This window comes from Lynx canadensis, chromosome A1 (genome assembly GCF_007474595.2).
Source record: "Lynx canadensis isolate LIC74 chromosome A1, mLynCan4.pri.v2, whole genome shotgun sequence".
Classification (NCBI taxonomy): domain Eukaryota; kingdom Metazoa; phylum Chordata; class Mammalia; order Carnivora; family Felidae; genus Lynx; species Lynx canadensis.
In genome coordinates this window covers 155,927,744-155,953,279 of record NC_044303.2, presented here as the reverse complement: position 1 = coordinate 155,953,279, position 25,536 = coordinate 155,927,744, and the positions used below count along the sequence as shown (strand labels likewise).

The window sequence follows — 25,536 nt, the reverse complement described above, 5'->3', positions numbered from 1 at the left end:
TTGCCAAATCTGAGGTTATAAAGATTACCCCTGTTTTTTCTTCGATAATTGTATAGTTTTAGCTCTTATATTTAGGTCATTTATTTGAGTTAATTTTTATATAAGAAGTGAGGTATGGGTCCAACTTCATTATTTGTATGTTGTTATCCATTTATCCCTGAACCATTTGTTGGAGACTGTTCTTACCCTGTTGAACGGTCTTGTCAAAAATCAGCTGGTTATGAATGATTGGGTTTATTTCTAGACTCTCATTCAGTTCTATTCTGTTGGTCTCTATACCTATGCTTATGTCACTGCCACACTCTTGGTTAGTGTAGCTTTGTAGTAAATTTTGAAATTGGGAAGTGTGAGTCTTTCAACTGCATTTTACTTTTTGGATATTATTTTGGCTATTCAGAATCCCTTGTAGTTCCATATAAATTTGAGAAATTTAGTTCACTTTGAGGAGTAGTGTCATCTTAACCATATTAAGTCTTCCAATTCATGAGCATGGAATGTATTTCCATTTATTTAGGGTGTTTTAATTTCTTTCAGCAATGTTTTATAGTTTTCAGTGTGTAAGTCTTTCACCTTCTTTGTTAAATTTGTTCCTCAGCATTTTATTCTTTTGAGTGCTATTGTAAATGGGATTATTTTCTTAATTTCCACATTGTTCATTGCTGACATATAGAAACACAACTAGTTGTTGTGTGTTGATCTTGTACTCTGCAACTTTACTGATTCATTTATTAGCTCTAGTAGGTGTGTGTGTGTGTGTGTGTGTGTGTGTGTGTGTGTGTGTATGGATTCTATGGGATTTTGTATAAGTAGAATCATGCCATTTGCAATTAGAAATACTTCTACTTCTTTCTACTTCTAAAAGGCATTATCAATTTGGATGCATCTTACTTCCTTTTCTTGGGTAATTGCTCTGACTAGAACTTCCACTACAAAGTCGAATAGCAGTGATCAAAACATGCATTTTAGTCTTGTTCTTGATCTTGAGGTTAGGCTTTCATTCTTTCACTACTATGATATTAACTATGGGTTTTCCATAAGTTCCCCTTATCATGTTGAGGGAATTTCCTTGTATCCTAGTTTCTGGGCATTTTTATCACGAGAGGGCATAGAATTTTGTCAAATGCTTTTGTTTTTGTTTTGTTTTGTTTTTTCTTTTTTTTTTGGCATATATAGAGATTATAATGTAGTTTTGTTTTTTAATTTCTATTAGTGTGGTGTGCATTACATTGATTGATTTTCATATGTTGAACCACCATTGCATACCTGAGTTATATCCTGCTTGGTGATGATGTGTAATTTTTTAAATGTGCTCTTGGACTTGGTTTGCTGGTATTTTGTTGAGGAATTTTGTATATATATATATATATATATATATAGAGAGAGAGAGAGAGAGAGAGAGAGAGAGAGAGAGAGAGAGAGAGAGATACTGGTCTGTAGTTTTCTTATGTTATTTTTATCTGGCTTTGGTATCAGTTTAATGCAGACCTCATGAAATGTGTTAGAGTTCTCTATCTTTTTGGAAGAGTTTGAGAAGGAATGTTGTTAATTCTTCTTTTAGTGATGGATAGATTTCACTAATGAAGCCTTATGATCCTGCCTTTCCTTTTGTTGGCATATTTTTATTAACTGATTCAATCTATTTGTTACTGGTCTGTTAAGACTTTTTACTTCTTGAGTTGGGCTTGGTAATTTGTGTTTTCTTGGGAATTCATCCATTTCATCTAGATTGCCTAATTTGTTGGTATAAAGTTGTTCATGGTATTTTCTTATAGCCCTTTTAGTTTTGTAAAACTGAACCACTGTTCCTCAAATTTATGTGCAACTTCAAGAGACTCCAAGTAGTCAAAATAGTATTGAAAAAGTGAATGTAGTAATGTCCCTGCTTTCATCTATTATTTCAGTTATTTGCATTTTCATTTTTTTTTCTTAGTCAGTCTAGCTGAAGGGTTCTCATTTTTGTTGATTTTTTTCAAAGAACCAATCTTTGGTTTTATTGGTTTTCTTTATTGCTTTTCTCTATTTTGTTTCTCTTGGCTATAATCTTTATTATTTCTTTCCTTCTCCTGGCTTTGGGTTTAGTTTGTTCTTTTTCTGGTTCCTTAAGGTGTGAAGTTGGTTTGTTGACTTGAGATCTTCTTTTTTAAATGTAAGTGTTTGCAGCCATGAATTTCCCTCAGAACACTTCTTATGCTGCCCCTTGTATGTTTTGGTATGCTGTGTTTTATTTGTATTTATTTCAAAGTGGTTTTTTTGTGCCTAGTGAGTCTTTACTTGTTCTACTGGTTGCTTGCTTAAGAGTATGTTGTTTAATTTCCATGTGTTTGAGTTTTCCAGTTTTTCTTCCAGTATTGATTTCTAGCTTCATACTATTGTGCTCAGGGAAGATACTTAGAATGATTTAGATATTTTTTTTAATTTGAAAATTGTTTTATGGCTTAACATATGGTTTATTCTAGAGAATGTTCCAGTGCAGTTGAGAATAATAGATATTCTGCCATTCTTGGGTGGAGTATTCTATATATGTCTCTTGGTCTAGTTGGTTTATAGTATTGTTCAAGTCCTTTATTTTCTTATTGATTTTCTTTGTACATATTCTATCCATTATTGAAAGGGGCTGTTTAAGTTTCCAACTATTACTGTAGACTATTTCTTCGGTTCTGTCACTGTTTGCCTCATATATTTTGAGGCTTTGTTGTTTGATGTGTATATGTTTATAATTTTTTTGAAAAATTTATTTTTATTAAAGTATAATTAACATAGTGTTATATTAGTTCAAATGTACAGTATAATGATTCAACAATTCTGTACATTACTCAGTGTTTATCATGATAAACATACTCTTAATACTCTTTACCTCTTTTACCAATCCCCCATCTACCTTCTGGCAACCACCAGTTTGTTTTCCTTATTTAAGAATATTTTTTGTCTCTTTTTTTCTTTGTTTTGTTATTTAAATTGCACTGTGAGTGAAATTATATGATATTTGTGTTTATCTATCTGACTTATTTCACTTAGCATTATACCCTTAGATCCATCCATGTTGTTGGAAATGGCAAGATCTCCTTCTTTTACATGGCTGAATATGTATGTGTATACATACATACATACATACATACATACACATACACACCACATCATCTTTATTCATTCACTTATCTTTGGACACTTGGGTTGCTTCCATATCTTGGCTATTGTAAATAATGCTGCAATAAACATAGGGGTGCATATATCTTTTTGAATTAGTGTTTTTGTATCCTTTGGGTAAATACCCAGTAGTGGGAATTACTAGATCATATGTTAATTTTACTTTTAATTTTTTCAGGAACCTCCATACTGTTTTCCATAGTAGCTGCATCAGATTGCATTCTCAAGAACAGTGAATGAGAGTCCCTTTTTCTCCACACCCTTGCCATTTATGCCTATAATTCTTATATCTTTGTGATGAATTGATCCTTTAATCACTATAAAATGTTTTTCTCTGTCTCTTGCAAAAGTTTTTTTTTAATGTTTACATATTTTTGAGAGAGAGAAAGAGACATTGGGAGAGGGGGAGAGGCCAAGGGAGAGGGAGAGACAGAATCCGAAGCAGGCTTCACCCTCTGAGCTGTCAGTGTAGAGCCTGACACAGGGCTTGAACTCGCAAACTGTGAGATCATGACCTGAGCCAAAGTCGGACTCTTAACTGACTGAGCCACCCAGGTGCCCTCTTGCAACAGTTTTTGATGTAAAATCCATTTTGTCTCATGTTAATACTGCCAGCTGGGCTCCCTTTTGATTACTATTGGTATGTAATACCTTTTTCTATCCTTTCACTTTCAACTTATGTGTTTGGGTGTAAAATGAGTCTCTTATAAGCAGTTTATTGTTGTATCATTTTTTAAATTCCTTCTGCCAGTAGCAGTTTTTTAATTGGTGAGTTTAACCTGTTTGCTTTTATAATGATTATTGATTATAATTATGTGATTATAAAAGTGATTATTTCTGCCATTGTTCTATTTGTTTTCTCTGTGTTATGTTTTTTGTTGTTGTTGTTCCTCACTTCCTTATTTGCTACCTTCTTTTGTGTTTGATTTTTTTCTAGTATACCTTTTGATTCTGTCTTCATTAAATTTATTTGTTTTATTTGAATATAGTGGACAATGTTACATTGGTTTCAGGTGTATTCATTTCTTTTTATGTTTATTTTTTAGTTATTTTCCTAGAGGTTACAATGGGGATTACAGTTAACATCCTAAATTGATAAAAATTTTGTTTAAGGGTGCCTGGGTGGTTCAGTTAGTAAAGCATCTGAGTCTTGACTTTGGCTCACGTTATGATCTCACAGCTCATGGGTGCAAGTCCCATGTTGGGCTTTGCACTGACAGAGTGGAGCCTGCTTGGGATTCTCTCTCTCCCTCTCTCTCTGCCCCTCCTCCACTCAAGTGCACACTCTCTCTCTCAAAATAAATAAATAAACATTTAAAAAAACTTATTTGAATTGATACCAGTTTAGCTTCAGTTGAAAAATTAAGTCTACTCCTTTCTAGCTTTATCCTCTCCTTTATATTGTTAGTGTCACACATTGCATCTTTATGCATTGTGTGCCTATTAACATAGACCTATAATTATTTTTTGTGCATGTCTTTTAAATGATACGGAAAATAAAAAAAAGATACCAAAAATTCAATAATACTAGCTTTTATATTTACCTATGTAGTTACCTTTACCAGTGATCTTTATTTCTTTGTATGACTTTGAGTTACTCTGTAGTATCCTTTCATTTCAACCTGAAGGACTTCCTTTAGCATTACTTATAGAGAAGATCTACTTAGTAGTGAATTCCCTTAGCTTTGCTTTTCTGGTAATGTTGTAATTTCTTTTTCATTTTTGAAGCATTGTTTTGCTGAGTACAGAATTCCTGATTGACATTTTTTTCCTTTCAATTTCTAAAAATATGTTGTCCTCCTGTCATTTGGCCTTCCGAGTCTCTGATAAGAAATAGGCTGTTAATCTTTTCTTTTTTTAATTTTCTTTTTTAAAATTTAATCGAAATTGGTTAGCATGTAGTGAAACAATGATTTCAGGAGTAGATTCCTTAATGCCTCTTACCCATTTAGCCCATCCCCTGTCCTGGCTGTTAATCTTTTTTGAGAATGCTTTGTGTATTATGAGTTGCTTCTCTCTCTCTTTTTAAAAATTTTTGAATTATTTATTTATTTTGAGAGAGAGAGTACAAGTAGGGAGGGGCAGAGAGAGAGAATCCCAAGCAGGATCTGTGCAGTGAGTGCATGGAGCCCAATGCAGGGCTCAAACCCACGAAACCGTCATGACCTGAGCTGACATCGGATGCTTAAATGACTGAGCCACCTAGCCATCCTTGAATTGCTTCTTTCTGCTTTCAAGATTTTTTGTCTTTCAACAGTTTGTTAATAATGTGGTGTGGATTTCTTTGTCCTCCATAGAGTTTGTTGAGATTCTTGGGTGTGTATATTCATGTCTTTCATCAAAATTGGGAAGCAGTATTTCTTCAAAAATTTTTTTCTGCTTCTTTTTCTTCTCCTGGGGCTCCCATAATGTGCACATTGAGATGTTTGATGGTGTCCCATAGGTCTCTTAGGCCCCTGTTTATTTTGCTTTATTTGTGTTTATTCTTTTCCTCAGAATGTGCAGTTATAATTGCCCTGTTTTCAGATGTGATGGTTATTGCTTTTGCTTGCTCATATTTGCTGTTGAATCCCTTTCATGAAATTTTTATCTTTTGTATTGTCTAGCTCCATAATTTCTACTTTTATCTGTTTAATAATTTCTCTTTGTTGATATTCATTATTTGTTCATATGTCATTTTCCTAATTTCCCTTAGTTCTTTGTCCATGGTTTTCTTCAGTTCATCAAACATATCTAAGGTAGTAAATTAAAGTTTTTGCCTACTAAGTTCAGTGTCTAGGCTTCTAAAGGATGGTTTCTGTCAATTTCCTTTTTTCCTATGAAAGTAATATTTCCTATTTGTGTGATTTATAATTTTCTTGTTGAGATCTGGACATTTTGAATATTGTAATGTAATTTAGGAAATCAAATTCTTCCCACTACACCAAGTAGTGCTGTTGTTACTTGATGAAGGTTGCAGTAGCTCATTTGTTTAGTGACCTTTCCACAGTGGATTTTGCAGACTGTATTTCTTGTCATGTATGGTCACTGAAGTCTATATTCTGTTATATCTTTGGTCAGCCAGTGACCTGACAGAGATTTCCTTAAATACCTGGATCCAATGAGAGAACAAAAAAAAATTAAAAGAAAAATTTTTTTTTAATGTTTATTTATCTTTGAGACAGAGACAGAGCATTAACGGGGGAGGGTCAGAGAGAGAGAGGGAGACACAGAATCGGAAGCAGGCTCCAGGCTCTGAGCTGCCAACACAGAGCCCGCTGTGGGCCTCGAACTCACGAACCATGAGATCATCACCTGAGCCGAAGTCGGAGGCTCAACCAACTGAGCCACCCACGCGCCCCGAGAACAAAAAAATTTTAAGGGTATTATGTCTCTGTGACTTCCTCCATTGATGGTAATGAAGCAACTTGATGGATTGAACCACTGGCTGTCTCTGTCCTCTCTCTCATTGAACTGCTGTATAGATCAAGACACAGAACTTTGGTTTTTGGAGGAGAAAGTCTCTACTGCCCACCCTGATGCCAAAAAGCTGCATCAGGAATTTAGGCCATTGTCCCCATGGTTACTTTCAGCAAGGTTGTGGATTATAGCTGTCATATGTAATGCTGAAATTCACCAAAACTTACCAGTCTTTTTCTTTATCAAGTGTTCCCTTGGATGCTACCAGTGTTCAGCTAGACTCCAGAGTTCTGAAATAGTTGATTCTAACAGGTTTTTTGTTTGTTTGTTTGTTTGCCAGAATGATAGTTGTTTTGGTGGAGGGACTGATTCTAGAGCTTCCTACTCTGCCATCTTCCATGACACTGCTCCCTGCCATGTCCACTCTTAAAAGTGTTCCAGTTTGGAAAATAATTTTTTTGGTCACCCATTGGTAAGTAAATGACAAGAGCAAGAGAGAGAGATGAAAAGAAAATATAAACCATGAGGATCATCAATAAATATTTACTGACTGCTTAAGGAAGATAAGCTGTTAGATGAATGCTATAGAATTTTCCTAGTTTTAGTTCCATTTAGTTTGTGTCTGTTGGGAGGTTTTTATACTAGGTTAGCATGGGTGCAGTGAATGCCTTTGTTGACAGGGTTGACAAAGCACGTTGATTTGTATCCTGAGTTTAGATAAGGGGTATTATAACATGTAAACTAAGAGATGGAATGAGTCTGTGGGACAGCTATATCTCTTGTTGCTGACATGGGTGCCATGTTGTCTGTCTTTCTACTTGTTCTACTTTCTCAAATCTGTAGGTGGGTCATGAACAATTGCTTCATGGCTGTATGCAGTCTGCAGGCCTTATGTTGTGTAGGCCTGCTATAGACACTACTCTTTAATTGGGCAGAAAAGTTGCTGCATTGGCTTCCCTCCCATTTCAGAAAGCTGAGTACATGCTGTTACTGCAGCAGTTTGTCTATGCCAGCTCGAGGAACAAGAACCTGAGATTGGAAGTCAGACTAGGGGCTCCACAGGGTGATAAGGACCATTGCATTTTGACTATTGAGTCTGATTATATTTATAATCATAGGGAGGTGCTTTTTTGAACATGGGTTAATGTGCATTTGCCCATTTTGGAAAATCACTAGACTTTTACAGTTCCCGATTAAAGTTTTTGGTAACTACTCGGAAAAGACTAATAGAGTACATTTGGGGAAAATGCTTTCAATGAGTGATCTTGTATTGACTGGCTGGCTGTCTCTCCATCACTCTCATACATGCTTAGAATGCTACAAGTGATAGAAATTTAATGTTTTCAAAATATAAATGAATAAAAGTAGAAAAGTGAAAATGTTTACTTTTTTTGTTCTGTATTAAATGTTCATTAAATTAATTTTGGTAAAATTAAGTAAAATAATTTCCTATTGCTATAAGTAGCCACATTTTATGGTTGAATTTAAACTGTAGAAAGGGGGTTGTGATGGAACACCCATCAGAATATCTGCTGTCTCATATGAAAGGACTGCATATAGTGTCTTGATAGTATAAAAACTTCTTTAACATACTTTTAATTTTAATTAAAATGTCTAAATTATAATATACCAAAGAAAATAGTTTTAATTTTTTCCATAGGTCTCTGTGTGATTTTAATGTTGTGTACATTATTATTGGTGCTTGAGTTTAATATTACCTTCTGTAGCATTAAAATTGTTAACACCGTAGCTTTGGTAATGCACGTTTGAATATTATGTTGCTGTAAACAGCTTCACTAATGCTGTATTTTCAGTGAATATTATGGGCCTTCTGTTAGTGCTGGCATTTGAGCAATTTTGCTTTCTATTTTTCTGTTGTGTATACAATGCAAAGTATTCCCACCTGAGATTTCCCCAAAATTTCACTTGGGAAACAGAACAAATTTGAAGGATGTTTTCTGTATGTTGCTGAAATCATGCTTTGCTTTGAGTCAAGCCAAATGATGAAAACATAGTCTAGCCTTCTTTCCAGCAAATTGCAATTACCTCTAAGGCCTATAGTAAAATGACCAACTAATTGAGAACACTTGTCTTTGTTTTCAGTTAGCAAAACTTACTAAGAATGGCAATTTTCTGAATTCAAAAAGGTGTGTTTATTTTTAATGAATTAAAAGTTGGGAGCTCTGAAAATTAAAGCATATGCAGGTTACTCTCTTCCTCAAGGGGACATATACTACTGCTGTGCTCGTGTGAAGTAATAATGAGATACCATAAGCAAACAGTAGATGATTCATGTCAGATGGTTCTTCAATAACATTAGGGGGAAAAAAGCAGCTGATGTATGGGATATTGAAGGCAGATTAAGTTGTTAATGTATATTAGTATATTCTTAATTTCCTTTTAATTGAAAAAGACATATTGACTTTAATTAGAACCATTTCACAGGAACTGTCAATTAGCACATGTCAAACTAGTTAATTCAGAACAGAATTCTTTTAATTAGGGTCTGCTTTCCTTTAACTATGGGGCCAATGAAATCAGCCCTTCCTTATCTAGATTTTAAATGTCTCTAAGACATATAATACAAATGTAGACTCTTATCTATTATTAGAAGCCCATATGGATAACATTAAAATGATGATGCTGGCATTGTTCATGCAGCACAAATCAGAGTCCCTTTATGACTGTTAGAAAAAAAATGGCTTTGAACAAAGACTATTTTAAATACCAGATTTATCCTACTTTAAAGAGACTACAAAATTTATGACATGCATGTTCACATTTAAAGTATTATTTAATACGTCTGCTCAAATAAATGGGCCTATTCAAACGTTTTGTGTGTTCTATCAGCCGAAGACACATAAAACATTGTCAAGCCATACAGCAACATTTTTTCCTTAAATGAACTGTAATCAAAAAGGGAAAACAGACTGAATGATTTTTTTTTTTTTGCACAACATAAAAATAGCATTGTTAACTTTCATTGCATCCAAAGATTTAATACGAATAGTTGATACGGTGACTAAACCACTGGTATGAGCTAATGTAATCTTAGTAATCAAACTGTAAAATCTGAAACTTGGCTTTTTCTTGATGTAATGTTGTGGAATTGCAGCATGTTAGTTACAGTTGGCATGAGGCTGAGCACGTAGAGTGAGTTTGCTGGGGCAGGACTCTATGGTGTTCACCTATGAAATAGGTATACTCAGTATTAAAAGAAGATTTAAAGCGGCATGTAAAAGAAAATTAATTGGAAGTCTAGCTTACTTTATCATGTAAGATTTAGCCGCTATTTTACTGAGTTAGAGTAAGCAAGGATTACAGAAATCAATAAAAAAGAATATTTAATAAGCCAGTCTGGATTCCAAAGAGAATTATCTAGTATGTATCCTCATATTTGTTCATTTGTGGTAGGTACATTTAATGATAACTGTACTGTTCCTTACTAAAGTATGATGTAGTGTAGATGTCTCAGTAGCTGCATTTGTGACAGTCGAATTAAATGAATAATTGTTGTAATCTTCTAATTTTGATTAACAGGCAAAACAGAGTTTACAAAAAGATGAAAAAACAACCAGAAAAACCCTTTTCCTTCTAGAGTTGACCTCATTCTTCTGAACTGTTCTTAGAGGGACCTCAGCTCTCTACTGTGTGTTTGAGAGACACAACTTACAGTTAGCATGCCCATATTTGTTTCAATCTGTAGCTTTTAATTATTTTTGGTGCCATATAGTCACTTGAGTCTGGGATAAAAGATATTAATCCTCTTCCCAGAAAATATACATAAGCAGACATGCACTAAATGTTCAGGGTGGGAAAACGTTATGAAAAATAATTTGGTACAGGCTGCTGAAAGATGGAACCTCAGTTTGATATAATTGACTACTTGTAGTGTTGCAGACACTGTGCTTGGTCTGGGAAAATAACAATGAGCAAGATGAGCAACCTTAACATCTGAGTAACTGTGACAAATTATTAACACATTTTCAGAAATTACTCTGTGATTATTATTTAAAAATTTTTTTTTTACTTTCTGAACTGGTTAAAAATTGACCTATATTTACAAATCTTGGACAAATTTTATATGTGACAAGATTGACAATTTTACATAAAAATTGCCTGAAAAATACAAGTATTGAAACAGTAGATGAGACTAATTTTATAAGTTTAATTCAACAGATTTTATTAATCATTTCCATCCTAATTATAATTCCATTTTGGTTAATAATCTTAGGTGATATTAATTAATGCTATAACTTTGATCCATCTTTTTGTTCTGTTTATTCACTTAAATTATATAATTTATAATAATTTATGAAGAAGGCATAAGGCATACTAATACAGTTTTACGAATTAGTCTTAAACTCTAAACTGTGTAAAGGATCTTGGGTGGGGTGCTAATTAATTTCTTGATTATCTTTGAGTCACTTATCTGTGCTATGCCAGGGTTTAAATTCAAACAAACTTTTGAGTAATATCAACACGTGCAGAATCTGTTATTCCACTAGATAGTATTAATTCCTTTGTAACTTCAGAGGGGTCATTTGGGTGTCTGTGTGTGTGCATGTACGTGCACATGTTTAATCTTTGGGTATACTGTAGCACTGTTATGTATAAAACATACTTGCATACTTAATGTGCTTTTAGTCCCACTTTTATCCTTGGTTGTCTCTAGCAGTTTAAATTGCCTTGTCTGTTTCAGGGGCACCTGGGTGGCTTAGTTAGTTAAGCAGCTGACTTTGGCTCATGTCATGATCTAATGGTTCATGAGTTCGAGACCCGCTTGAGGCTCTGTGCTGACAACTCAGCACCTGAAGCCTGCTTCAGATTGTGTCTCCCTGTCTGTCTGCCCTCCTCTCCCCTGCCCTCTCTTTGTCTCTCTCTGTCTCTCTCTCTCTTTCTCAAAAATAAACAAATAAAGTAATTAATTAAAAATTGCCTTGTCTGTTTTACCTTTTGCAAAGTTGACCATTGGTGTATTTGTCAGCAACAAAAATTTTGGCCCTTGGAAATTTATAGGATACATGAGCCTTAACTTGGTTTAATCATCTTAATGGTATAGATGGTATAGGTTATATATATATTGATAAGAATAGGCAAAAATTACTCAGAGCATATGTTTTTGAATCAAAACCATAGCCATTTTATTTATTTATTTATTTACTTATTTTTAGAGAGAGGGAGAGAGAGAGGATGCATGTGAGCGGGGTGGGGGAAGAGATAGAGATAGAGAGAGAGAGAGAGAGAGAGAACCCCATGAGGGGCAGAGAGAGAGAGAAGTGAGGCTCACTTGGGGCTCGTGTTTTTACTTGAAACAGGGTTTGTGCTCACCTGAAGTGGAGCTCGAGCTCAGCTGAAATGGGGCTAATGCTCACCTGATAGGGGTTCAAGCTCACCCCAACTGGAATTTGTGCTTCCCTGATACGGGACTTGAACTCACCAACTGTGAGATCATGACCTGAACTGAAGTTAAATGCTTAATGACTGAGCCGCTCAGGTGCCCAAAACCATACCCATTTAACTCTGACTTGGTTAGCTGCATTTTAACAGATTATTTAAATTATTAGGAGCTGTGATTTCAAATAGCTTTATCCAAATAGGAAAATTATTGAAATCACTGGCATGTTTTATGTAAAGGGATGTAACTTTCAGATGAAAAATTTGAATTGTTGGATTTTAAGAGTTAATTGGAAATTTTCTTAATTATTTCATCTACTTTTTGATCCTTAATCAACATCATATTGATTTTAATAGGGACTAAATGCACCACCCTGAATGTGGGATTTCTATACTCCATATGTGTGTAACTAGCCCCACCTCTGCAACCTCTGACATACACTTTTTTTCTATCTATTGATAAACAGTTGTCTAACATATTAACTACATAATTTAGTAAATTTAATTTTTTTATATCTTGAGAGTGTGTTCATGTTATCTTTTGGAAAGTGACAGGGAGTTATTGTGTGTGTGTGTGTGTATGTATTTGTGTGTGTGTGTGTGTGTGTGTGTGTGTGTGTGTGTGTGTGTGTGTGTGTGTGTATATGTAGGCAGCCAGTCTCAGGTTAGTTTGGTTCAGTACCACAAGTATTTATTAGGGATGCCTGGGTAGCTCAGTCGGTTAAGCGTACGACTCTTGATTTTGGCTCAGATCTTGATCTCATGGTTTGAGTTCGAGCCTGCACTGGAAGCACAGAGCCTGCTTGGGACACTCTCTCCCTCTCTCTCTGCCCCTCCCTTGCTCATGCTATCTCTCTTTCAAAATAAGTAAACAAACTTTTAAAAAATTTAAAAAACCCCAAAAACCAAGTATGTATTAACCACCTCTTATTCAGAAACAGTTAATGTTAGCTACTATCTTGTTGAACATTAGTTAAAATGTTTATTTGCCTTATCCTTGACTATGTAGAATCTTGTTAAAAACTAATAATGTTCAGTAAATTATTAGTTTCCTTTTCAAAATTATTTAATACTTTATAGTTGAAATAGTTTTTTAATTTTATATATTTATTTTGAGAGAAAGCGAGTGAGTGAGAGTCGGGGAGGGATAGAGGGAGAGGGAGAGAGAGAGAATACCAAGCAGGCTCTGCACTGTCACCATGGGGCTCAATCCCACGACCCTGGAATCATGACCTGAGCTGAAATCTGGAGTCAGACACTTAACCAACTGAGCCATTCAGGCACCCCTATAGTTGAAATATTTTCAATACTATTATCTAGTGCAAGATGAATAATTCCATCGTTACAGTTAATAGTTTAATTTCATTCACTGGTATCATTAGGTGTTCTGGCATATGGAAAAGCTGGGTTCAAATTACAGTATCACTATTTACTAGCTTTATAAACTTAGATAAATTGCTAACTTCTGAGGTTCATTTCCCTCCCCTGAAAAATGGGTATAATAACACTACTTGGTAGTGTTGTATGGATTAAATGGAATATGTAAAGCGTTTAGCATCTTGTCTTTTACATACTCAGTAAATACTTGTTCCCAACCCCTTTTCAGTTTTGTTGTACTAACTGCCTCTACTGAGAAATTTATTGTTAAATAGATTTACTCCTATATGGAAATACAGATTGTTAACATGAATGCTCTACTAATTTGATAGTTAATAGATATTAACAGGGGAAGTTACTACTATCTTTGTTGCTTCAGGAGAATCCAGCTGATGACAATCACCTACTTATGACCAACAGTCCTTTCTTCACTGTTTGTGTGAAATATATTTTATGACTATCACTAAGTGAAATGGCTTCTAACAAAAACCCTTTGTTTATAATAGTTCAATGTAGAATATTCAATTTTTTTTGTAAGCTGTCTGCCCAGTGTGGGACTTTAGCTCATGACCCCAAGTTAAGAGTTGCATCTCTACCAAATGAGCCAGTCAGGCACTCCCAAATATTCTTGAATAGCAATATTAGTTCCTAAATATGTGAAAAAGATGTATAAAAATAACCTGTAGGGGCGCCTGGGTGGCTTGGTCGGTTAAGCGTCCGACTTCGGCTCAGGTCATGATCTCATGGTCCGTGAGTTCGAGCCCCACGTCGGGCTCTGTGCTGACCGCTCAGAGCCTGCAGCCTGTTTCGGATTCTGTGTCTCCCTCTCTCTCTGCCCCTCCCCTGTTCATGCTCTGTCTCCCTCTGTCTCAAAAATAAATAAACGTTAAAAAAAAATAAAAAAAAAATAACCTGTAATTGTACCAACTAAAGGAAATCATTGTAAATATTTTGGTGTGTTTTATATGTATATGCTGAAAAATTTATTAGGCCATTACATTTTATTCATAATTGTGATTTAAATGGCTACACAGTATTCATTTTTTAAACTAAGTTCTTTTTGAAGTTTGCATTTTTTTCCTGCTCCACTAAGTTAGAATGAACATCTTTATATATATAAACTTTATATGCACTTCTTAGTATTTCCTTAGGATAATTCTTAGGAACAGAATTACTGATCAAAGAGAATTAACATTAACATTTGATATATATTAACCCAAGTTGCTTTCCAGAAAAGTGTCAATTAATACTCCCACTAGCCCCAAATATGACCTTCTGACAAAAGAATGAATTGCTTTTTGAATATACAGTTTGGCTAGTTGTTAAGTCAGTTGATTAATATATAGTTTTTGGCTAATTGATTCTTTCCTAATTGATTCAGTTTGGCACTAATTTAGGAAGAGTTCGAATAACATTATAATGACCCATGTGATCTTTCCTGGGATTTTCTAAAGATAGCTTTTAATTTAAAAGTAATGTTTAAAGTAACATTTGTTGTAAGTGGTAGCTGGTATGCCAATTTGACTTAGTCACATCTTGATTTTTATATGTGTTATGAGGTCTCTTTGGGGCTAATTTCTATAGCAATTTTTAGAGGAAAATGAGATTCTTCTAATGTGCAATTAAAGTATTTGCATTATTGGCAATATATAGGGAGAAACTTAAGGGTAAAAATCAGCTCATTTTATTTTGTAGAAAAATCAGAAATAGGAAAAATATGCTAACATGATTATATCTAATGAGGGAAATGTTCCATGCAGATGTCTTTTTTCTATTAATCCCTAAAATGACTGTATGCTTTTATTTATATGGGTAACATCAGATACAAACATGTTACTAGGAATATATTGCCACTTACAAAAAAGATACACAATATGAGTTTAGAATTTTAATAAATTCTCTTTTAAAGGTGATTTAAATCTTTAGATAATGTAAGATTTGAGATTTCAACAAAGGTGTAATGTCTGTGTATGCTACTTCTGAGAGTTATTTAGATATTTTTTTTCTTGCTTAGCTGTGTTTACTGCAGCTTCTAACATAAGGGATTGAGAACTGGGTCCTGTATGATGGATCTTTTATGGGACACAGAGAAATATAATTTTATTTAGTTATATTTGAAGCCTCTATCTAGGCACACTGCAAGCAATATTATTCTTACTATCACATATAGATAACAAAGTCACAAGCTCAAGCTAACAAAAAGGGCATGTGAAAGGAAAAGAGACATTATTCTTGTTTTTGCTGTTGTCAGTAGGAATTTTTACATTTTCTTTGTACATGGGCACCTTTTCATGTTTATTATACTACATTGATAGCACTGTCACATTTCATTAAGTTAACTCCAACTTAGTGAAAATGAGAAAAAGAGTATTTTGCTGCTAGTATTATTCTAGACTTTTTTCCTATAAATACTTACCTTTTATATAAGTTATGAGTTATTTGAGAATAAGAATGCTTTAAGGACATGTATTTTGTTTTAAGCTAGATTAGGCTGCTAAATAAGCTAAATTTGGACCTCTCCCTTCATGCTTGGTAAATATGTTGTGGTATTAATACAGACAAATACAAACATTTCTTATATTCCGTACTTGTCATTTTTTTTTTTTTTTTTTTTTTTTTTTTTTACTGAACATATGTTAGTGAAGGCACAGCTTTGGTAAGGGGTGGGGAGACACATATACACAAATGATCCACCCTCTTGCACTGGTATTAGCATCCTTGGTCTTGAAACTAAGGAAAGCAGATAATAAAGTCACCCTGGTAGCTACACATAGTTTATACAAACCCTCTCAGATTTGATAGTATTCTACACCTGAATGTACAATGACAGAGACAGGGAGTGTGGGTGTGGGGAATTGAAAAGAAACAGAGAAAGGTGTAGAGAATAATGTTCTTGTCTTTTGATTTTTAATTTGTAGAATTAACTTCTTTTCTCTTAAGTCTTGAACTTATGGTTGTAATTGGAGTTAATTTAAGCATAGTTACCAAAATAATGGAATAAATCGTTTCAGACTTGGTATCTTTTTGGTCGCTGAGTATATTCATTAGCTGTAAGTAGGGCATTATGTCGTTTATAAATTTTAATGCCTTGTCGTTTGTAAATATATCTCATATTTAAAAAAAAAAGTCCATTTCTCCTTATTTGGATTTTCTTTGCTCTCTAGGATTAATGGGCAAAACATGAACTTCACTCTGAATTTCTCCTGAAATTTTAATTTAAAGTTTACTTTTTCAAGACTCATTTTGAATTACAGAGATCATCTTCTACCTGTAGCCTCTTTTGGGAGGATTTCCAAAAGAGTAAGTTGACTTTCCGGGATATGATACTTTGGGAAACATTTGGCTTAAATAATGGATGCTTTTATGTTGGCTCCTGCTAATGTGTTAGAGATTATTCTTCAAAGAGTCCAGTTGAATACCAGTGTCTTTTGGTGAGGGGTGGGAATACAGAATCATTTATAAGCCTGATGGTACTATTTGTCAGTTTTCTTTTTCTTTTTTAAACTTTAATAGGCATCAGGATCAACTTAATAAAAAAAGGTAATGTCAGGCTTAAGATTTTAGCAAATACATTTTGGTGGATATTCCATGAGTTTTTTAATGGAATGTGAGGATAAAAATCAAAGATGTTGATTGTTTTTGTATAACCTGGTGGCTATAGTTAACAATATGACATTTCTACTTTAAAATATATTAAGAGGATAGATCTCTTGTTAAGTGTTCTTAGGACATAACAACAACAAAAAAAAGACACAAGAGAAAAGTAGGGAAGTTTTAGAGATAATAGATATGTTTATAGTATGTTGATAGTGGTGATGGTATCAGAGGTGTATGCATAAGTCCAAACTTATCACAATGTATACATTAAATATGTGCCATTTTTGTATGTCACTTATAATTCAATAAAGATTAAAATGCATGTTGATTGTATTTTAAAGATATCCTCTGGAGAAGGAAGAGAAAAATACTAAACAGATGACGTCATAAAGCATTCAGTTCTTGATGTAGGAGTTTGTGAAAAGGAATGGCTTCATGATTCTTTGTTTCATTCTGTTGCCTTCATGATGAGTACTTGATACTGCTAATAATGATATTGGTGTATTCCTTGGCATTTAAAGGAATATCAAATATATTCTTTACATTAGAAAGCTTTTCTTCTGCTGAGGCTACTGATTCACAGGAAAAAAAAAACCTCTTGGGTATAATCTACAAATGAAAAACAGTTGATGACAGGAAGCAAACGTGGAGGAGGTAGAGATGGTGAAGAGATGGCAAAAGTGGGTAGACACTGAGAGAGGAAATATTAGAGGAAGGAAGATGAGGGAGAATGGGTGGGCTTAAAACAAAAGAGAGTGATTTTTCTCCTTTTGGCTTAGGCCTCAACCGTGTCCTGGCTTTCTTCCTTTTGCACCTACCCTGATGATCACCCTCCAGCTATTAAAATCACTCTAATTCTGGTGCTAATCCAGTTCCTCCCGACTTTTTACCTTTGCATCCACAGGTATCCTAAGTTCACATGGCCACCACAACTATCACTGGGCTTTGTTTTCCTCATTCCGTTGTCATTTATTAGGAAGCCTTCTTTCTTTCTTTCTTTTTAAATTTTTTTGTGTTAATTTATTTTTGAGGGAGAGAAAGAGTACAAGCAGAGGAGGGGCAGAGACAGAGGGAGACACAGAATCCGAAGCAGGCTCTAGGCTTTGAGTTGTCAGCACAGAGCCTGATGTGGGGCTTGAACCCATGAACTGTCAGGTCATGACCTGAGCTGAAGTTGGAGGATTAACCAATTGAGCCACTCAGGTACTGCTAGGAAGCTTTCTTGAGTATTCAAGTATTTCCACTTAGTTAATGAACAGATTCACTGTGAATAATAATGCAGTGTCACTTTATGTATGCCAGGTAGTGTTCTAGGCTCTGGTTATAAAGAACTTAATGAGTTGAAGTCTCAATTCCCATTGAGATTATGTTACAACACATGAATAAGTATATATTTGAATTGCTTTGGGGAGAAAAAAATGCAAATTAAGGGGGTAGAGAATCACAGAGTATGCTACTTTAGAAAGGGTAGTTAAGGAAGTTTTGTCTGTGGAGGTGATATTTAAGCAGAAATCTGAATGATGTGAGGGAACAAGCCATATGAGTTTCAGGGCAGTATGTGCTTGGTGAGACAAGTGCATAGGCTTATGTTTGATGTCTTCAAGGGTCAGCAAGAAGTGCAGTGGATGGACGGGGAGAATGGTAGGAAATGAGGTTAAGAATTAGGCAGAGGCTGATCATGAAAAGCCTGATAGACCAGAGTAAAGTTCTTGGATTTTATTTTAAGAGTGATGAGGTGGATTCACTCCATGCTAGGGGTATCTTCTCAGATGAGAGCAGAGCTGCAAGGTATCAGAATTCTTACGCACTTACCCAGTTGCATTTGTTAATATAAATACTGTAGTAGAAATGGGAAATGGTTGTTCAGGACAGCTTACGCTGAGTCACATTACTGAAGGTCTGTTTTACCTTCAGAAGACGACTATAGTACCGTAATGAGATAGGTGACTGTTCTCCTGGGAAGGTTTCAGTGATAAATTCTTCTAGAGGCCAGTAGAAGTGAAGTCAGTGGTAGCCAATCCAGCAAATATTTTTGCGGGCTTATTAAATATCAGACACTGTGCTGGTTGCTTGTGCACATGTTAGGCTGTGCAGCAATTTGTCCCCATTTTACGGATCAGAATACGAAAGCTCAGAGGTCCTATTGTGCCACAACTGCTGTAATTATTCGGTTGAGTATCTGAATATTCATACTAAAGTAAGGTCCTTGCCTGAATTGCTGGGATTAATTGCAACAATGTAGATCTGGGTATTATAGTTTTAATCAGACAATGTGCTGTTAAATTTCTAAGACTATATTAAAGAGGTAATTAAAAGTCTTTTACTTTAAAACACATTATAATTTTCTGGAAATTAAAGGACTATGTATGTGGTCATTTTGGAAAAATTAGAAATATTTGTTTTTTACTATGAATAATAGCAAAATTATGGAAAGAGCCCAAATGTCCATCAACTGATGAATGGATAAAGAAAATGTGTAATGGAAGATTACTCAGCAATCAAAAAGAATGAAATCTTGCCTTTTGCAACTAGAGTGTATTATGCTAAGCAAAATAAGTCAATCAGGGAAAGACAAATATATGATTTCACTCATGAGAAATTTAAGAAAAAAATCAGATGAACATAGGGGAAGGGAAGGAAAACTAAAATAAGATAAAAACAGAGAGGCAAACTATGAGACTCTTAACTATCGACAACAAACTGAGGGTTGATGGAAGGGAGGTGGGTGGGGGGATGGGCTTGTTGGGATGAGCAATGTGTGTTATATGTAAGTGATGAATCACTAACTTCTATACTTGAAACCAATACTACACTATATGGTGACTAAATTGAATCTAAAAAAAAAAAGAAATACAATTTTTAAAATGCACATACCCACATACACATGCTGTGACCGCCTCTCTGCTTCCACCTTGTAAATACCTCAGATTAACACTTTTCCCAATGTAGAAAGTGGATTCTGGTGGTACTGTTATTGTATTTATTTAAATAGTTGCAGAATGAGTGATTTTACTCATTTTGTTTAGTGTTACCAATTGTTTGGGCTTGCCCTAAGATAGTTTATTACTTTCAAATGAGTTTGAGAAACTTAATAAATGTGTTTGATAATTCAGTGTATCTAGTGAAATTGTTACAGAAGTCATCCGAAGAGCTTGGTTTTGTAGTCTCTTTAGTAGTGATGTGAAGTCTTATACTCTGGTAGCCTATCTATAGGGCATGTTACCAAATCTAATATTTATTTGGTGTAATTCATGTAAATAAAGAACATAAAATGCGTCCCCCTTCCCGTCATAACCTCCCTGCTTACAGCCGACTGTGGAAGTATTTCTGTCTACAATGTCACATGTTCAAGGGATACACTTTTTGTTCTTTGTTTGAAACTCAGTTTCTATTTTGAGCTTCCATTTTGTCCAGGTGACTGAAGTTTTAACCTTGATGAGGAGTGTCTTTTTCCTTTTCTCTTAACTCTGCTAATTCTTGGATGGGGGTGGTGGGTCCTACTACACATCTTCATCTTTCCACAATAGTGGCATTTGTAGAAATGTTAGTCCTTCATTTTGTTTTTGAAGTTACTTGGCCACCATAGGTTGCTGCTCATTCCTCATTCACATCCACAAGGTATTAGCTAGTAAAATAACTTCTTACAATTTCCATGCTAATGACAACACTGTAATCTTTCTGTGGTCTCCAGACTTTAATAAGATATGGAGAATTCTGTGAGACTGCTCCTTGTCTCAGCTTTGCTGGGCCTGATTGGGGCCTGGGAAATTCTGGGGATAATATCTCATTTGCCCCTTACAATTATCCAACCAGTTCTGTGGGATCTTCCTGCCTCCCTGAGTCTGTACCTCGGAAGTGGGATGCAGATTGCCTCTGTTCTCTCGTAAGAACAATGTCTAAATCCATTATTCATTTTACTCTTCTTTTCCCCATTCAAGGATTTTCATCAAGTCTAGAGGGTGAGGAAATCTTTTGTCTTTGCTCATTTTGTTTTTGTTTTTTTTTTTAAATTTTTTTTTTCAACGTTTATCTATTTTTGGGACAGAGAGAGACAGAGCATGAACGGGGGAGGGGCAGAGAGAGAGGGAGACACAGAATCGGAAACAGGCTCCAGGCTCTGAGCCATCAGCCCAGAGCCTGATGCGGGGCTCGAACTCACGGACTGCGAGATCGTGACCTGGTTGAAGTCGGACGCTTAACCGACTGCGCCACCCAGGCGCCCCAAAGGTGTTCTAAATCTGTTTTCTGTCCTAGATGTTGCACATACGTGGGCTGAATTTGACCCACAGAAGTTCATTTTACTTGGGTAATATTTTAAAAAGGGGAAAATTCACATAAAAATCTGAATTTCCAGATTTTTTTTGATGGGGCGGGGTGGGGGGGGAGAATGATTTGACAACATTGGACCCACATTTCTATATGATAAAAATCGGTTGGAGCTGAATAGTGGCTCTTTACGGGGTTTGCTCATTCCAGTCCCACTTCCTTGTTTGTTTTGTGTTACTCACCTGCCTGACTTGGTTAGCATATGTTTTGAATCCTTCCCATAATTCTCAAGGCCCAGGATTTTGGAATTCAAATATTTGGAAAAAGACTCCTTATTTCTGCTTTCTGTTGCCATTGCTTTCCCTTAGGCAAGGTGAGCCTATCTACTACTTGAATGGAGGAAGAATCTAAGAATAAGGGAAAAAATTGGCTAGTATATAAAAAATGTTAAACTACTAACATAAAGGGTAAACTACTAAATTAAGGATAGTATAAGAATTTTATTTTACTTATTTTAAAAAAAATATTTATTTTGAGAGAGAGAGAGGGCACGCACATGTGAGCAGGGGAGGGACAGAGAGAGGGAGAGAGAAAACCCCAAGTAGACTCCACAGTGTCAGCATAGACAATGCCGGCGTCGAACTCACGAGCCATGAGATTGTGACCTGACCCAAAATCAAGAGTCAGTGCTTAGGGGTGCCTGGGTGACTGAGTCAGTTAACCATAAGAGTTCAGCTCAGGTCATGATCTCTCAGTTCGTGAGTTCAAGCCCCACAGCGGGCTCTCTCAATGGTGGAGCCTGCTTCAGATCTCTGTCTCCCTCTTTCTGCCCCTCTCCTGTCTGGGTTCTCTCACTCTCTCTCTCAAAAATAAATTAACATTAAAAAAAAAAGACGCTTAACTGACTGAGCCACTCAGGTGCCCCTTACTTTACTTATTTAAAAATGTTTTGGGGCACCTGAGTGACTCAGTTGGTTAAGCGTGGGACTATTGATTTCATCTCCTATCAGGATCTTGCAGTTCATGAGATTGAGCCCTGACAGCGCAGAGCCTGCTTGGAATTCTCTCTCTCTCCTTTCTCTCTGCCCCTTCCCCTGTTCTCTGGAAATAAATAAATAAACTTAAAAAAAATGTTTTTTCAAGTTGATTTTTAAAATTCAGCTTTATTCAGGTAGAAGTTATATAAAGTTCACCACTTGTAGAGATACAATTCAAACTGGTTTCCAAAGTGATTGTATCATTTTACATTCCCACTAGTGATGTATGAAGGTTCACCTTCTCCACAGTCTTGTTCTCATTTGGTGTTATCAATGTTTTAATTTTAGTAACTCCAGTAGATATGTTGTATCTAGTTACATACATCTCATCATGGTTTTATTTGCATTTTCCCGGTAATTAATGATGTTGAGCATCTTTTCATATGCGTATTTTCTATTTGTATATCTATTTTTGATAAGTGTCTGTTTAAATCTTCTATTTTAAAAAATATTGAGTTGTGATTCTTGAATAATAAGAACTCTTAAGTATTATGGATTAAAATCCTTTATCACATTAATCTTTTGTTAAGTATTTTCTCTCATTGTCTTAATGGTCTTTTGAAAAGCAAAAGTTTTACTTCTGATAAAAGCCAATTTGCTGATTTTCTTTTTTTACGGTTCATGTCTTTTATGTCCTATCATAAAGGACTGAGGGGCCCTTAACTGAGGGTCACAAGATATGTTTTCTTCAAGAAATTTTATAGTTTTTGCTCTCACTTTTATGTCTACAGTCCATTTGGGGTTAATTTTGTAGATAGTGTGAGGTAAGGGTAGAGTTGCATTTTTTTTACGTGTGACCATGTGGCTCTCTTTGTTAGAGACCACTCTTTACTTATTGCATTAATTTGATGCATTGATAATTAGTTTATCATAGATATATGCTTTTTTTTATTAAAAATTTTTTAATGTTTATTTATTTTTGAGGGAGAGACAGAGCATGAGCAGGGGAGGGGCAGAGAGAGAGGGAGACACAGAATCCAAAGCAGGCTCCAGGCTTCACACTGTCACCACAGAGCCCAATGTGGGGCTTGAACTCATGAACTGCGAGATCAGGACCTGAGCTGAAGTCAGATGCTCAACTGACTGAGCCACTCAGGCGCCCCTATCATAGATATATTTTGATTTATATTCTGTATCATTGACATTTATGTCTTTCTTTTAGTTGGTATTAGTTAGACCATCTTGGTTCTCATACCTTTAATGTAAGTGTTGAAATAAAATAGTGTAAGACCTCTAACTTTGTAGGTTTGTTTTTCCTTTGTCAAAATTCCTTTAGTTATACTATATACATTTTCATATAAATTTAATTAAAATATTATTTAGTAATGTCTGTCCTCAACCTGAGGCTTGAATGCCCAACCCCAATATCAAGAGTGGCATGCGCTATTGAGTCAGCCATATATATGAAATATAAATGTTGTATGAATTTTAGAATAAGCATGCCAATTATTATATAAAGGTTTACTAGGATTTGTTTTAAATGTAATTTATTGTCAAGTTAGCTAACATACGGTGTATTCAGTGTACTCTTGGCTTCGGTAATAGATTCCCATGATTCATTTTTTACATACAACACCCAGTGTTCATCCCAACAAGTGCCTTCCTCAATGCCCATCACCCATTTTACCCTCCGCCCTCGCCATCAAACCTCAGTTTGTTCTCTGTATTTAAGAGTCTCTTATGGTTTGCCTCCCTCTCCGTTTGTAACTATATTTTTCCCCTTCCCCCATTGTCTTCTGTTAAGTTTCTCAGATTCCACACATGAATGAAAACACATGATATTTGTCTTTCTCTGGCTGACTTATTTCACTTAGCATAATACCCTCCAGTTCCATCCATATTGTTGCAAATGGCATGATTTCATTCTTTCTTATTGCTGAGTAGTATTCCGTTGTGTGTGTGTGTGTGTGTGTGTGTGTGTGTGTGTGTGTATATATATATATATATATATATATATATATATACACACACACCACATCTTCTTTATCCATCAGTTGATGTACATTTGGACTCTTTCCACAATTTGCTCTTGTTGATAGCACTGCTATAAACATTGGGGTACAAGTGCCCCTATGCATCAGCACTCCTGTATCCTTTGGATAAATTCTAGTAGTGCTATTGCTGGGTCATAGGGTAATTCTATTTTTAATTTTTGAGGAAGCTCCATACTGTTTTCCAGAGTGGCTGTACCAGTTAGCATTTCCACCAACAGTGCAAGAGGGTTGCCATTTCTCCACATCCTTGCCAACATCTGTAGTTTCCTAAGTCGTTCATTATAGCCACTCTGGTGTGAGGTGGTATCTCAGTGTGGTTTTGATTTGTATTTCCCTGATGCTGAGTGATGTTGAGCATCATTTCATGTGTCTGTTAGCCATGTGGATGTCTTCTTTGGAAAAGTGTATATTCAAGTCTCCTGCCCATTACTTCACTGGATTATTTGTTTTTCAGGTGTTGAGTTTGGTAAGTTCATTATAGATTTTGAATACTAATCCTTTATCTGATATGTCACTTGCAGATATCTTCTCCCATTCCATGAGTTGCCTTAAAATTTTTTTTAATGTTTATTTATTTTTGAGAAAGAGAAAAGGAGAGAGAGAGAGAGAGAGAGAGAGAGAGAGAGAGAGAGAGAAAAAGCAGGGGAGGGGCAGAGAGAGAAGGAGACACAGAATCCGAAGCAGGCCCAGGCTCTGAGCTGTCAGCACAGAGCTCAGTGTGGGAGCTGGAACTCATGAACTGGGAGATCATGATCTGAGCCAAACTTGGATGCTTAGCCAACTGAGCCACCCATGTGCCCTCTGTTAGTTGCCTTTTAATTTTGTCGATTTTTTCCTTTGCAGTGCAGAAGCTTTTTATCTTGATGAGTTCATTTTTGCTTCTATTTCCCTTGCCTTCAGAGATGTGTTGAGTAAGAAGTTGCTGTGGCTGAGGTCAAAGAGGTTGTTGCCTGTTTTCTAGGGTTTTAATGGTTTCCTGTCTCACATTTAGGTCTTTCATCCATTTTGAGTTTATTTTTTGCGTAGGGTCTAAGAAAGTGGTCCAGTTTTTCTTCTGCATGTTGCTGTCCAGTTCTCCCAGCACCATTTGCAAAAAAGACTGTCTTTTTTCAATTGGATATTCTTTCTTGCTTTGTCAAACATTAGTTGGCCATACATTTGTGGCTCCAATTCTGGATTCTCTATTCCATTTGTCTATGTGTCTGTTTTTGTGCCACCACGATACTATTGTGTGATTACAGCTTTTTAATGTCTGGGATTGTGATGCCTACAGCTTTAATTTTCTTTTTCAACATTACTTGGCTATTTGGGGTCTTCTGTAGTTC

The 25,536-nt window shown here is 35.5% G+C and overlaps 2 long non-coding RNA genes across 2 annotated transcripts in view; one reads left to right on the top strand and one right to left on the bottom strand.

Annotated features, from left to right (window-relative positions):
• Positions 1-868: 868 nt before the first annotated feature.
• On the bottom strand, positions 869-9,270 carry LOC115520398. Its single transcript, XR_003970785.1, has 3 exons — positions 9,260-9,270; positions 5,874-5,877; positions 869-926 (listed from the first exon to the last, which is right to left on the bottom strand). It is a non-coding gene; the product is annotated as an uncharacterized LOC115520398 (long non-coding RNA).
• A 7,216-nt stretch (positions 9,271-16,486) lies between these two features.
• Positions 16,487-25,536, top strand: part of LOC115520403 — a 52,843-nt gene continuing 43,793 nt past the window's right edge. The window contains exon 1 of the long non-coding RNA XR_004343795.1: positions 16,487-16,617. This is a non-coding gene — a long non-coding RNA (uncharacterized LOC115520403). The remainder of the gene's footprint in view (positions 16,618-25,536) is intronic.